Source organism: Pimephales promelas, chromosome 3 (genome assembly GCF_988280905.1).
Source record: "Pimephales promelas chromosome 3, fPimPro1.hap1.1, whole genome shotgun sequence".
In the NCBI taxonomy this organism is placed as follows: domain Eukaryota; kingdom Metazoa; phylum Chordata; class Actinopteri; order Cypriniformes; family Leuciscidae; genus Pimephales; species Pimephales promelas.
The window spans coordinates 14,911,301-14,922,500 of record NC_142771.1 but is presented as its reverse complement, the minus strand read 5'-3'; the positions used below and the strand labels follow the sequence as shown (position 1 = coordinate 14,922,500).

The window sequence follows — 11,200 nt, the reverse complement described above, 5'->3', positions numbered from 1 at the left end:
TATTTATTATTAGGGCCCAAGCCCTGAAAGGGCGAAGGCCCTATTGTTTTCCTTCCGATTATTATTTTTAGGGCCCAAGCCCTGAAAGGGCGAAGGCCCTATTGTTTTCCTAAGGATTATTTTTCTTTACTATTATTATTATAATTAGGGCCCAAGCCCTGAAAGGGCGAAGGCCCTATTGTTTTCCTTGGGATTATTTTTCTTTACTATTATTATTATTATTATAATAATTATTATTTTACTACCTTTTGGGCACTTTTGGGGCCCTTAACGTGCTCGAAAACTCTTGAAACTTTGCACACGGGTCAGAACCCGCGGCCATCAGAGCCGGGCTGAAGCTGGTACCCGGGCGTGGTAGGGCGGCTCGTCAGCGCCCCCTGGAACGGGGTCCGAACACTTGGTCCATAACTCAAACACGCTTGTATGTAATAATATGAAACTCGGTGCACATGTTGATCTCATAGTTTCATCTATACCTCGCGCTTTTACTTTTTACCCCAGCCCAACAGGAAGTCGGCTATTGAGGTTTGTTTGTAAAACGCTCGCAATGGAATGTCATATACTCCTCCTAGAGCTTTGATCCAAATTCGACGAAACTCGGTCAGCGTGAAGTCAAGACATTGAGGATGAAAGTTTGCGAGGGGATTTTTTATATCTCGAACGGTTTGTCCGTGGCGAGGAAACGAAATCATGGCGAGAAACGTGAAACAGGAAGTGTGTTATAACTTCAGCATACATTAACTGATCTTGATGAAACTTCAGCAGTGTGTTCGCTGTAAGAGGACGATCACATGGATGTGACTATTGTGAGTCAAAGTTATAGCGCCACCAACTGGCAGCAGGAAGTGTGTCACTTTCAAAATGCTTTGATATCACCCTTTTATTTTTACCCGATTTGCTTCAAACTTCATATGTATAATGTAAACATACGGCAGATGTAGACCTGTGAATGGATTCTTGATATCTTTGAAACTGTTGCCGTGGCGACGCATCAAACTTTACCCTTCTTTTAGGATGCTTTTTGGATGCTTTTGAGACCCTTAGCATGCTTCAAATTGCATGAAACTCGACAGACACATCACATTTATTAGCCAGTAGACATGTGCAAAGTTTCAGAAACGGGCGTGGTGAGGGCTCAGTAGCGCCACCTTTTGACAAAAGTGGGGTTGTTAGTTTTAACTAGAGTTACAAAAATTGGTATGTATATTGTACTCCTCGAGCCGGACAACTTTCTAATTGACACTTATTAGCTAGGACCCACAGAAAGTCAGATATTTTTGTTTGAATATGGCCACTCTGAGCCTACATGTCTCTGTGTCTCTGTGTCTTTGGCTGGCTGGCTGGCTGACTGGCTGGCTGTCTGTGTGTGTGTGTGTGTGTGTGTGTGTGTGTGTGTGCAGGGGGAGGGGGCTTAACCATTTCACTGCTGTGTGTATGACCTGCATAAAGAAAATACATTTCTCAAGCCTGGTATTTTTTAAATAAGTTTTTATTTTTATTTTTTTATAAGTAAAGGCATATAACTAGTTTAATTGTAGTGAATTGACAATAGTTTTATATAATTAGTTTATTAATCAGATTAACTTGGTCAATAAACTTGGTCTGAAAATTTGGTCCATAAATCAAACACACTTGCATGTAATAATATGAAACTTGGTACACATATAGATCTCATCGTTTCATATATACTTCACACTCTTACTTTTTACCCCAGCCCAACAGGAAGTCGGCTATTTAGGGTTGTGTTTAAAACACATGCAATGGAATTTAAATTATTGCTCCTAGAGCACTGAACCAAATTCGACGAAACTCGATCAGCGTGAAGTCAAGACATTAAGGATGAAAAAGTGCCACGGGATTTTTTATATCTCGAACGGTTTGGCCGTGGCGAGGAAACGAAATTATGGCGAGAAACGTGAAACAGGATGTGTGTTATAACTTCAGCATACATTAACTGATCTTGATGAAACTTCAGCAGTGTTTTCGCTGTAAGAGACCGATCACATGGATGTGACTATTGTGAGTCAAAGTTATAGCGCCACCAAGTGGCAGCAGGAAGTGTGTCACTTTCAAAATGCTTTGAAATCACTCTCTTATTTTTAACCGATTTGCTTCAAACTTCATCTGTATAATGTAAATACACGGCAGATGTAGACCTGTGAATGAATTTTTGATATCTTTGATACTGTTGCCGTGGCAACGAAACAAACTTTAACATTCTTTTTTGATGCTTTTGGGACTCTTAGCATGCTTGAAATTGCTTGAAACTCAACAGATACATCACATTTATTAGCCAGTAGACATGTGCAACTATGGCAAAAGATTAAAGTAATGTGAAAAAAGTAAACACTAAAAGCCTCATATCTTCTAAAAATTTAATTATACATCATTTGTTTCTAAATTAAATTATACAAATATTATAACTTCCCCAATTTTTCCCTTTTTTCATTTAAGAATTATGTTTACGTTCAAAAACAGCCAGAATTGTTGTAAAATTCAGAAAAAAATAATAATCTGAGTCATACGTAGTGCTATACTGCCCTCTTGTGTTCAATATCAGGTAGGCCTATTGTGTATATTCCCACCGGTTAATCAACGTGTGACTCCGCTGGGACTTGGGAGCTTTTAAATCGCTTACTTAAAACCGAAAGTCAAAATACGGATGTCCGCACAAGACATTAATGGTGTGGAGTAGAGCGAGCATTTTAAATAAATTCCTATTAAGTAGGATTGAACTAAACAGAAAGAATGTTCACTCTGTTCTGCTGGTTCCTCGCTGGTGGATCATATGATTACTTTGTCATAATCTATGACAAAAATGCTATCATAAACTATATTAATAATAGATAATACACATTGCTCTTATTTTTAAAAAATACATTCATGAAAAACAAGATAACAAAAATCATAAAAAGATATAGCCATGGCTGCTATAAATGTTTGAAATGCATAGGACAGATGTTTAATGACGCAGCAACATATAATTGAAAGGCAATTAATAATATGTCATTACGTCACTGCATTATGATATTACGGCTCTAATACGGTGCAGCACAAAGCACTTATGTGCATCCCGAGCGGAGAATGATGTGCTTGAAGCCACATGAAGTTACAGCGCATTGAGTCCGTATTGAAAAGTTCAAAGCACAAAGGAAATACATATTTATGAACAGTGTATTATACATTATATATCTATGCAATAGTTTATTGAGCCTTTTCTTTTAAAGGTTTTAAATTTCAGTTACTGTGTGCGTGAAGAACAATTATAGTGCTCTTACTCTAGTGTTGTGATCTAACCGACAGCGTCTGACACCCGGTAGAAAGTAACACGGTTAAGTTACAGCAATAAAGTCCAGCAAGAAAAAGTTTCTTCATTCGAAAATATAGACCTTTAGACCTTTATCTTAAAGACCCAGTATAATAGGATTAACATTGAATCATCTTGAAGATCGTTTCATCATTGACTGTAACCGAATGCGACGTGCTGTTTGAATGCTGAATGGAGAATGACTGACAGGCGCAGAGAGGGAAAAGTTTACGTGTTCTTGAATTTAATGACTTAAATATTAATTTCTATATCACATAATAGCTTCAGAACACTTATAATACAGTACACAAAAACTTTATGGTACTTTAGAAAGTTTTTGTGCCTTTGTGCCTTACATAGAATAGTATATGCACAATATAGAATTTGAATCAGCCTCGTCAAAGATGGCAGTGTCAGAGCCGATACCGATCCTGAGTATCTAATCGGCGCACTTCTTTTCAACAGTCAAATTGAAATTGAAATTGCTTGAAACTCAACAGATACATCACATTTATTAGCCAGTAGACATGTGCAAAGTTTCAGAAACGGGCATGGTGCAAGGACTAAATAGCGCCACCTTTTGACAAAAGTGGGGTTGTTAGTTTTATCTACAGTTACAAAAATCGGTATATACATTTTACTCCTCAAGCCGGACAACTTTCTATTACATAGTCATTAGCTCGGACCAAGAGGAAGTCCGATATTTTGGTTTGAATATGGTGAGCCTCTCTCTGAGCCTATGTCCCTGTATAAAGCTAAGTTTGCCTATCCGGAATTAACATTGTAGATATCAACAACGTCTTTCTGTCTAGTCGTAATTACATTTTGGATAGTTTGTATTATCATTTAAGATATCTGTAACATAATTTTGACTAGTCGAAATGACAGAGTATGGCAAGCCGTTTTAACATTTAATCATGAAAGGGCCAAAGCCTTCGGCACCGCCACCCGGGTGCCTTTAGGTAACTAAAGGAACCGGGGTTGCGGTGCCACCGGCTTGGGCCCGCCATCGCTGCTCGCAGCTATATTTAGGGCCCAAGCCCTGAAAGGGCGAAGGCCCTATTGTTTTCCTTGGGATTATTTTTCTTTACTATTATTATTATTATTATAATAATTATTATTTTACTACCTTTTGGGCACTTTTGGGGCCCTTAACATGCTCGAAAACTCTTGAAACTTTGCACACGGGTCAGAACCCGCGGCCATCAGAGCCGGGCTGAAGCTGGTACCCGGGCGTGGTAGGGCGGCTCGTCAGCGCCCCCTGGAACGGGGTCCGAACACTTGGTCCATAACTCAAACACGCTTGTATGTAATAATATGAAACTCGGTACACATGTTGATCTCATCGTTTCATCTATACCTCACACTCTTACTTTTTACCCCAGCCCAACAGGAAGTCGGCTATTGAGGTTTGTTTGTAAAACGCTCGCAATGGAATGTCATATACTCCTCCTAGAGCTTTGATCCAAATTCGACGAAACTCTGTCAGCGTGAAGTCAAGACATTGAGGATGAAAGTTTGCGAGGGGATTTTTTATATCTCGAACGGTTTGTCCGTGGCGAGGAAACGAAATCATGGCGAGAAACGTGAAACAGGAAGTGTGTTATAACTTCAGCATACATTAACTGATCTTGATGACACTTCAGCAGTGTGTTCGCTGTAAGAGGACGATCACATGGATGTGACTATTGTGAGTCAAAGTTATAGCGCCACCAACTGGCAGCAGGAAGTGTGTCACTTTCAAAATGCTTTGATATCACCCTTTTATTTTTACCCGATTTGCTTCAAACTTCATATGTATAATGTAAACATACGGCAGATGTAGACCTGTGAATGGATTCTTAATATCTTTGAAACTGTTGCCGTGGCGACGCATCAAACTTTACCCTTCTTTTAGGATGCTTTTTGGATGCTTTTGAGACCCTTAGCATGCTTCAAAATGCATGAAACTCGACAGACACATCACATTTATTAGCCAGTAGACATGTGCAAAGTTTCAGAAACGGGCGTGGTGAGGGCTCAGTAGCGCCACCTTTTGACAAAAGTGGGGTTGTTAGTTTTAACTAGAGTTACAAAAATTGGTATGTATATTGTACTCCTCGAGCCGGACAACTTTCTAATTGACACTTATTAGCTAGGACCCACAGAAAGTCAGATATTTTTGTTTGAATATGGCCACTCTGAGCCTACATGTGTCTGTGTCTCTGTGTCTTTGGCTGGCTGGCTGACTGACTGGCTGGCTGTCTGTGTGTGTGTGTGTGTGTGTGCAGGGGGAGGGGGCTTAACCATTTCACTGCTGTGTGTATGACCTGCATAAAGAAAATACATTTCTCAAGCCTGGTATTTTTTAAATAAGTTTTTATTTTTATTTTTTATAAGTAAAGGCATATAACTAGTTTAATTGTAGTGAATTGACAATAGTTTTATATAATTAGTTTATTAATCAGATTAACTTGGTCAATAAACTTGGTCTGAAAATTTGGTCCATAAATCAAACACACTTGCATGTAATAATATGAAACTTGGTACACATATAGATCTCATCGTTTCATATATACTTCACACTCTTACTTTTTACCCCAGCCCAACAGGAAGTCGGCTATTTAGGGTTGTGTTTAAAACACATGCAATGGAATTTAAATTATTGCTCCTAGAGCACTGAACCAAATTCGACGAAACTCGATCAGCGTGAAGTCAAGACATTAAGGATGAAAAAGTGCCACAGGATTTTTGATACCTCGAACGGTTTGGCCGTGGCGAGGAAACGAAATCATGGCGAGAAACATGAAACAGGATGTGTGTTATAACTTCAGCATACATTAACTGATCTTGATGAAACTTCAGCAGTGTTTTCGCTGTAAGAGACCGATCACATGGATGTGACTATTGTGAGTCAAAGTTATAGCGCCACCAACTGGCAGCAGGAAGTGTGTCACTTTCAAAATGCTTTGAAATCACTCTCTTATTTTTAACCGATTTGCTTCAAACTTCATCTGTATAATGTAAATACACGGCAGATGTAGACCTGTGAATGAATTTTTGATATCTTTGATACTGTTGCCGTGGCAACGAAACAAACTTTAACATTCTTTTTTGATGCTTTTGGGACTCTTAGCATGCTTGAAATTGCTTGAAACTCAACAGATACATCACATTTATTAGCCAGTAGACATGTGCAACTATGGCAAAAGATTAAAGTAATGTGAAAAAAGTAAACACTAAAAGCCTCATATCTTCTAAAAATGTAATTATACATCATTTGTTTCTAAATTAAATTATACAAATATTATAACTTCCCCAATTTTTCCCTTTTTTCATTTAAGAATTATGTTTACGTTCAAAAACAGCCAGAATTGTTGTAAAATTCAGAAAAAAATAATAATCTGAGTCATACGTAGTGCTATACTGCCCTCTTGTGTTCAATATCAGGTAAGCCTATTGTGTATATTCCCACCGGTTAATCAACGTGTGACTCCGCTGGGACTTGGGAGCTTTTAAATCGCTTACTTAAAACCGAAAGTCAAAATACGGATGTCCGCACAAGACATTAATGGTGTGGAGTAGAGCGAGCATTTTAAATAAATTCCTATTAAGTAGGATTGAACTAAACAGAAAGAATGTTCACTCTGTTCTGCTGGTTCCTCGCTGGTGGATCATATGATTACTTTGTCATAATCTATGACAAAAATGCTATTATAAACTATATTAATAATAGATAATACACATTGCTCTTATTTTTAAAAAATACATTCATGAAAAACAAGATAACAAAAATCATAAAAAGATATAGCCATGGCTGCTATAAATGTTTGAAATGCATAGGACAGATGTTTAATGACGCAGCAACATATAATTGAAAGGCAATTAATAATCTGTCATTACGTCACTGCATTATGATATTACGGCTCTAATACGGTGCAGCACAAAGCACTTATGTGCATCCCGAGCGGAGAATGATGTGCTTGAAGCCACATGAAGTTACAGCGCATTGAGTCCGTATTGAAAAGTTCAAAGCACAAAGGAAATACATATTTATGAACAGTGTATTATACATTATATATCTATGCAATAGTTTATTGAGCCTTTTCTTTTAAAGGTTTTAAATTTCAGTTACTGTGTGCGTGAAGAACAATTATAGTGCTCTGACTCTAGTGTTGTGATCTAACCGACAGCGTCTGACACCCGGTAGAAAGTAACACGATTAAGTTACAGCAATAAAGTCCAGCAAGAAAAAGTTTCTTCATTCGAAAATATAGACCTTTAGACCTTTATCTTAAAGACCCAGTATAATAGGATTAACATTGAATCATCTTGAAGATCGTTTCATCATTGACTGTAACCGAATGCGACGTGCTGTTTGAATGCTGAATGGAGAATGACTGACAGGCGCAGAGAGGGAAAAGTTTACGTGTTCTTGAATTTAATGACTTAAATATTAATTTCTATATCACATAATAGCTTCAGAACACTTATAATACAGTACACAAAAACTTTATGGTACTTTAGAAAGTTTTTGTGCCTTTGTGCCTTACATAGAATAGTATATGCACAATATAGAATTTGAATCAGCCTCGTCAAAGATGGCAGTGTCAGAGCCGATACCGATCCTGAGTATCTAATCGGCGCACTTCTTTTCAACAGTCAAATTGAAATTGAAATTGCTTGAAACTCAACAGATACATCACATTTATTAGCCAGTAGACGTGCAAAGTTTCAGAAACGGGCATGGTGCAAGGACTAAATAGCGCCACCTTTTGACAAAAGTGGGGTTGTTAGTTTTATCTACAGTTACAAAAATCGGTATATACATTTTACTCCTCAAGCCGGACAACTTTCTATTACATAGTCATTAGCTCGGACCAAGAGGAAGTCAGATATTTTGGTTTGAATATGGTGAGCCTCTCTCTGAGCCTACATCCCTGTATGGCAAGCCCTTTTAACATTTAAAAGCTAAGTTTGCCTATCCGGAATTAACATTGTAGATATCAACAACGTCTTTCTGTCTATTCGTAATTACATTTTGGATAGTTTGTATTATCATTTAAGATATCTGTAACATAATTTTGACTAGTCGAAATGACAGAGTATGGCAAGCCGTTTTAACATTTAATCATGAAAGGGCCAAAGCCTTCGGCACCGCCACCCGGGTGCCTTTAGGTAACTAAAGGAACCGGGGTTGCGGTGCCACCGGCTTGGGCCCGCCATCGCTGCTCGCAGCTATATTTATTATTATTTTACTACCTTTTGGGCACTTTTGGGGCCCTTAACGTGCTCGAAAACTCTTGAAACTTTGCACACGGGTCAGAACCCGCGGCCATCAGAGCCGGGCTGAAGCTGGTACCCGGGCGTGGCAGGGCGGCTCGTCAGCGCCCCCTGGAACGGGGTCCGAACACTTGGTCCATAACTCAAACACGCTTGTATGTAATAATATGAAACTCGGTACACATGTTGATCTCATCGTTTCATCTATACCTCGCGCTTTTACTTTTTACCCCAGCCCAACAGGAAGTCGGCTATTGAGGTTTGTTTGTAAAACGATCGCAATGGAATGTCAAATACTCCTCCTAGAGCTTTGATCCAAATTCGACGAAACTCGGTCAGCATGAAGTCAAGACATTGAGGATGAAAGTTTGCGAGGGGATTTTTTATATCTCGAACGGTTTGTCCGTGGCGGGGAAACGAAATCATGGCGAGAAACGTGAAACAGGAAGTGTGTTATAACTTCAGCATACATTAACTGATCTTGATGAAACTTCAGCAGTGTGTTCGCTGTAAGAGGACGATCACATGGATGTGACTATTGTGAGTCAAAGTTATAGCGCCACCAACTGGCAGCAGGAAGTGTGTCACTTTCAAAATGCTTAGATATCACCCTTTTATTTTTACCCGATTTGCTTCAAACTTCATATGTATAATGGAAACATACGGCAGATGAAGACCTGTGAATGGATTCTTGATATCTTTGAAACTGTTGCCGTGGCGACGCATCAAACTTTACCCTTCTTTTAGGATGCTTTTAGGATGCTTTTGAGACCCTTAGCATGCTTCAAATTGCATGAAACTCGACAGACACATCACATTTATTAGCCAGTAGACATGTGCAAAGTTGCAGAAACGGGCGTGGTGAGGGCTCAGTAGCGCCACCTTTTGACAAAAGTGGGGTGGTTAGTTTTAACTAGAGTTACAAAAATTGGTATGTATATTGTACTCCTCGAGCCGGACAACTTTCTAATTGACACTTATTAGCTAGGACCCACGGAAAGTCAGATATTTTTGTTTGAATATGGCCACTCTGAGCCTACATGTGTCTTTGGCTGGCTGGCTGGCTGGCTGGCTGTCTGTGTGTGTGTGCAGGGGGAGGGGGCTTAACCATTTCACTGCTGTGTGTATGACCTGCATAAAGAAAATACATTTCTCAAGCCTGGTATTTTTTAAATAAGTTTTTATTTTTATTTTTTATAAGTAAAGGCATATAACTAGTTTAATTGTAGTGAATTGACAATAGTTTTATATAATTAGTTTATTAATCAGATTAACTTGGTCAATAAACTTGGTCTGAAAATTTGGTCCATAAATCAAACACACTTGCATGTAATAATATGAAACTTGGTACACATATAGATCTCATCGTTTCATATATAGCCTACTTCACACTCTTACTTTTTACCCCAGCCCAACAGGAAGTTGGCTATTTAGGGTTGTGTTTAAAACACATGCAATGGAATTTAAATTATTGCTCCTAGAGCACTGAACCAAATTCGACGAAACTCGATCAGCGTGAAGTCAAGACATTAAGGATGAAAAAGTGCCACGGGATTTTTGATATCTCGAACGGTTTGGCCGTGGCGAGGAAACGAAATTATGGCGAGAAACATGAAACAGGAAGTGTGTTATAACTTCAGCATACATTAACTGATCTTGATGAAACTTCAGCAGTGTTTTCGCTGTAAGAGACCGATCACATGGATGTGACTATTGTGAGTCAAAGTTATAGCGCCACCAACTGGCAGCAGGAAGTGTGTCACTTTCAAAATGCTTTGAAATCACTCTCTTATTTTTAACCGATTTGCTTCAAACTTCATCTGTATAATGTAAATACACGGCAGATGTAGACCTGTGAATGAATTTTTGATATCTTTGATACTGTTGCCGTGGCAACGAAACAAACTTTAACATTCTTTTTTGATGCTTTTGGGACTCTTAGCATGGTTGAAATTGCTTGAAACTCAACAGATACATCACATTTATTAGCCAGTAGACATGTGCAACTATGGCAAAAGATTAAAGTAATGTCAAAAAAGTAAACACTAAAAGCCTCATATCTTCTAAAAATGTAATTATACATCATTTGTTTCTAAATTAAATTATACAAATATTATAACATCCCCAATTTTTCCTTTTTTTCATTTAAGAATTATGTTTACGTTCAAAAACAGCCAGAATTGTTGTAAAATTCAGAAAAAAATAATAATCTGAGTCATACGTAGTGCTATACTGCCCTCTTGTGTTCAATATCAGGTAGGCCTATTGTGTATATTCCCACCGGTTAATCAACGTGTGACTCTGCTGGGACTTGGGAGCTTTTAAATCGCTTACTTAAAACCGAAAGTCAAAATACGGATGTCCGCACAAGACATTAATGGTGTGGAGTAGAGCGAGCATTTTAAATAAATTCCTATTAAGTAGGATTGAACTAAACAGAAAGAATGTTCACTCTGTTCTGCTGGTTCCTCGCTGGTGGATCATATGATTACTTTGTCATAATCTATGACAAAAATGCTATTATAAACTATATTAATAATAGATAATACACATTGCTCTTATTTTTAAAAAATACATTCATGAAAAACAAGATAACAAAAATCATAAAAAGATAAAGCCATGGCTGCTATA

The 11,200-nt window shown here is 38.2% G+C and overlaps 1 protein-coding gene across 3 annotated transcripts in view; it reads right to left on the bottom strand.

The window, feature by feature from the left end:
• The window catches only part of grid2ipa (glutamate receptor, ionotropic, delta 2 (Grid2) interacting protein, a), a 46,713-nt gene that overhangs the window by 16,271 nt on the left and 19,242 nt on the right, over positions 1-11,200 (bottom strand). The gene's annotated exons all lie outside the window — the stretch shown is intronic.